This window comes from Lipotes vexillifer, unplaced genomic scaffold (assembly GCF_000442215.2).
Source record: "Lipotes vexillifer unplaced genomic scaffold, Lipotes_vexillifer_v1.1 scaffold2116, whole genome shotgun sequence".
Taxonomy (NCBI): Eukaryota; Metazoa; Chordata; class Mammalia; order Artiodactyla; family Lipotidae; genus Lipotes; species Lipotes vexillifer.
The window spans coordinates 935,219-940,029 of record NW_006791713.1 but is presented as its reverse complement, the minus strand read 5'-3'; positions in this window follow the sequence as shown (position 1 = coordinate 940,029).

Here is a 4,811-nt window from a genome sequence, read left to right as displayed (position 1 = left end):
GGGGGAGGGGGGGATATATGTGGGGAACTCAGGGACGGGGACGGAGAGCACAGAGACGCCAGTGAGAGAGACTGGGGAATAACGCTGATGCCACACGTGCTCTTGGTTTATAACAAACATGAGGATGAAAGAACACGAAACACCACCATGAATACACAATCAGCGAAGTCTAGGCTGTGAGAAACTCTGGGAGACGAATGACCCAGATTCTAAGAAAAGAAAGCTGCAAGGAAATAAAAAGAGGTGGAAGGGAACCAGCAGCTTAAAGAGGCTTGAGAGACACATTAACCGATTGCAGCGTATGGATTTCAGTGATTCCGAGCCAACTGCTATTTAAAAAGAAGGGAATTTTCACTTCTGGGAAGACGGCTGATGTACTTTTTCCTATTCTCCTGGCCAAGTACAACTAAAACCCCTGGAAATTATATAAAAGCAAACAGCTCTGAAAGCTGGTGAGAAGGAAGCAGACCAGGCAGGGCCCTCGGGCAGACCCTTCAGTGCGGTTTCTGTCGGAAAGGTGAGGCGAGGCAGGGCAGACAGGCGTAGGGTTGGCTAGCGTGAAACAGTTCAGCGAGTGGTCTGGGGCCTGGCTCTGGGGTGATTAGGGCAGGTGGACAGTGGCCTGGCATGTGAGAGCCCTGTGAGAGCCTGAGAGAGGAGGTGTGGGTGTGGGTTTTGGGTTGGTCGGTGGGCGTATGAAAAGTGCACGTCACAGAAGAGTTGTTTGCTGTCTCTAGGAATTAGCCAGCCCTGGGAGGGGCCGTCTCCCCAGTGTTAGTAAGGCCACAGATGCCAAAACATCAGGATAAAAACGCATGCTTAATACACGGGCCATTAAAAAACCTCAGCACAATTTAAAATAGTTGAAATAATAGAGTGTGTTCTCTGATCACAGTGGAATCAAAGTGGAGATCAATAATTATTAATGGATAATAAGTGGAAAGAAAGAAAACAGAAAAATCTCTGAACACTTGGAAACTAAAACACTGTTCTAAATAAACCATGGGTCAATACATTGTATTGAATGAAAATAAAAAATCCAAGGTATCAAAATTTGCAAGACACACTGCAGGAGTGCTGACAGGGCGTTCCAGCACTGAATGCAAACATGAGTGAAGAAAACAAGACTCAAGTCAATAAACCACGCTCCCACTTCAAGAATCTAGAAAGAGTAGGTGAAAAATAAGCCCAAGGCAAACAAAAGAAAGACAATAATAAAGAGCAGAAATCAATTCAATTGAAAACAGAAAAGAATAGAGCAAATTGATGAAACAAAGAGATGGTTCTTTGCAAAGATCAATAAAATTGATGAACTTCTAGCAAGACTGACAAAGGGAGAAAAAAAGAGAGAGAGAGAAGACACAAATTACCAGTATCAGGAATCAAACAGGGCACATCACTACAGACCCTGCAGACATCAGAAGGATAATAAGGAGTACTATAAACAATTCTGTACTTACAAAGTTTGCAAGTTAGGTGAAATGGATCACTCCCTCAAGAAACACAAGCTATCACAATTCACCAAATATGAAATAGATCATTTTAAGATCCTTGTAACTGTTAAGGATATTGAATTTGTAAAAGAGAAACTCTCAAGAAATGTCCAGACCCAGATAGTTTCACTGGGAAATTCCACCAAACGTTTAAAGAAGGATTACACCTGTTCTGCATGACCTATTCCAGAAGAAAGAGGAGGCAAGACGGTTCCCCAGTTCATTTTGTGGTGCTGGTATTACCCTGACAAACCAGACAAAGACAATACAAAAAACAAACAAACAAACAAACTACAGACCAACATCCCCCATGAAAGTAGATGTAAGAAGGCTTAATATTAACAAATGAAATTCAGTAATATATAAAGAGAATTGCACACCACGGTCAAGTGAGGCTCATTTCAAGGATGCAAGGTTGTTGCATACAGATGATGATATGAAGATTATTCAAGGTAAAATCCATCATATTAATGGGCTGAAGAAGAAAAATCTCACGATCATATCATTTAATGCAACATTTTTTTCCACAAAATTCAACACCTATTCATAATAAACACCCTCAGAAAAATAGGAATAGAGGGGAACTTGCTCAACTTGATAAAGAGCATCTACAAAAACCCTACAGTTAACATCGTACTTAGTGGTGAAAGATTGAATCCTTTCCCCTTAAGATCAGGAACGAGAATTTCTGCTTGTATCATTCCTATTCAACATAGTGCTTGAAGTTCTGGCCAGTGCTACGTGGCAAGAAAAAGAAATACAAAGCACACAGATCACAAAGGAAGAGATAAAACTACCTCTATTTGCTGATGGTATGATTGTGCACAAAATCCTGTGGAAACTGCAGAAATCTAGAACGTTTAAATGAATTCAGCAAGATCACAGGATACAAGCAAATAAGCCAACAAATATAATGGTTATTTGTATATACTGGCAATGAACATACGGACAATGAAATTAAAATACGATACTATTCACAATCACTCAAAGGAAATGAAATACTTAGAAGTAAATCTTTTTACTTTTTACATAAAATGAAACTTTTATGATTTGTATGCTGAAATCTATGCAATGTTGATGAAAGAAATCAAAGATGGAGTAAATAAGCAGAGAGACATGCTGTGCATATGGATAAAAGATTTGACATAATAAAGATGTCAATTCTCTGCAAATTGATATACAAGTTTAATGCCATTTTTATCAAACACACAGCAAGATTTTTTTGTAGACATAGACAAGATTATTCTAAAGTTTATACGGAAAGGGAAAGAAACTAGAATAGCTGAAAAAAATTGAAAAAGGAGAATAAAGAGAATCACTCGAGCATTCAAGACATTAGAGAAGCACAAGAATCAGGACTGTGGTGCTGGTGGAGGGAGAGAACAGAGGTCAGTGGAACAGAGAACCCAGAGATAGCCCCACACAAACATGCCCAGTTGATTTTTTTTTAAATTAATTAATTTTATTTTTGGCTGCATTGGGTTTCCGTTGCCGCGCGCGGGCTTTCTCTAGTTGCGGTGCACGGGCTTCTCATTGTGGTGGCTTCTCTTGTTGCAGAGCACGGGCTCTAAGGGCGTGGGCTTCAGTAGTCGTGGCTTGCGGGCTCTAGAGCGCAGGCTCAGTAGTTGTGGCGCACGGGTTTAGTTGCTACGTGGCATGTGGGATCTTCCCGGACCAGGGCTCGAACCCGTGTCCCCTGCACTGGCAGGCGGATTCTTAACCACTGCGCTACCAGGGAAGCCCTTCAGTTGATTTTTAACAAAGTGCCAAAGCCATTCAATGGAGGAAAGCGAGCCTTTCATCACATGGTGCTGGGGCAGCTGGATGTTGACAGGCAACAAGTGACCCTCAAGTCTCACCCCCCGAATGTGAACGGGCATGGCTAGATGGTTGTTGGAGCTGGATGAGGGGTGATGGGCATCTTGGCACTGTGGTCCCTGAGCACCAAGCTGCGGGAGCGGCAGTGAAGCCACCGATCCTGGAGACATTCAGCCTGCTTTGAATCTTGGCTCTGCTGCTGATTAGCTGGGTAAACTTGGTCAAGTTATTTAACCTCTGAGCCTCAGTGGCCTCATCTGTAAAATGGGGATAATATCTCATAAGGAAGAGTGCAGGGAGAGGAGAGGAAAGGTCTCCACCTGAGGGAGGGGGCGAGGGAGAGAAGCCAGCGCAGGAGGCCCAAGGGTAGGGGACAGTGTCTCGGAATCCAGACAGAACAAGGCCTCAAGGAGAGCTTTACGAGGATGACGCTGAGAAGAGGCCATTACACTGGTGTCAGAACGTCACTGGTGCTTATGGCGGCCTGGGCTGGTAGTGGGGCTGGGCCCAGATTAAGGTGCTAGGAGGTGACGGGTGGGCGAGGCTGGCAGTGTGGCCACCACCTCAGACCCGGAGGGGTGGCCGAGACACAGCTCCGGGGGCAGGAGCGTTGAGGGCAGTGAAGGAGCGGAGGAGAGAGGGAAAATGGAGGAAGGGGGCGGCTGGGAGCCCTGGGAGCATGGCGGGCGGGAAGAGCCTCTCCCATGCAGTGGGGCTGCCACCAAAGCCTTTTCATCCCGCCCCCCATGTCCCCCCATCCTGTTTATGGGCTTTGCTTGAGACCCATTCAAACAGCCGTTTATCAGGAAAGGTTGTCATGGGACCATCAGGAATTATGGAGGCGGACTGGATTTTCCGTGTGAAAAAATCGTGGTTTTGTTCTTAAAGGTTAGATCTTGGTTTTCACGGATTGCTACTAAAATACTTACGGATGGAAGGATATGTCTGGAATTTGCTTCGGACTCTGAAGAAAATGAGACTCTTCCTGTTTTGTGTTTCTGGGGAGAGGGTCTGGAATCCCGGCACGCAGGTCCGGCCCTGGAGAATATTCGCGGTTCACCAGGTGTCCCTATGCGTAGCACGTGTGCTGACTGCACCCTTCACAGGGGTGGCCCTGGGGTGTGACATCTCCAGGGTGACTGGTCCTCAGCTGGTGCACCAATACCCCCACTAAAGGCATCTGTGTCCCACCTGGAAAGCCCGGGAGGAAGGCCTCCCCTTCACCACCTGTGGGTGCAGAGCTGTGGACTGAAGGGCCCTCTCCCCTTGTCTGAGGGGCTGGAAGCTGACCCAGGGGACACCTTCCATGTCTTGGAGCAGCCGACCCCTCTCCAAGCTGAGGCCTGGGGGGGCTGCTAGAAGGATGTGAAAAGGGTGCAGGGGTGTGCGGACACCCCCACTCCAGCCACGCGGCCTCCCCAGCAGCCTGCCCCGAGCTGCCCAGTGGCCCAGAAGGAACAGAAGGCTTCAGCAAAGGGCTCATCTTTATTGAAGGAGCGC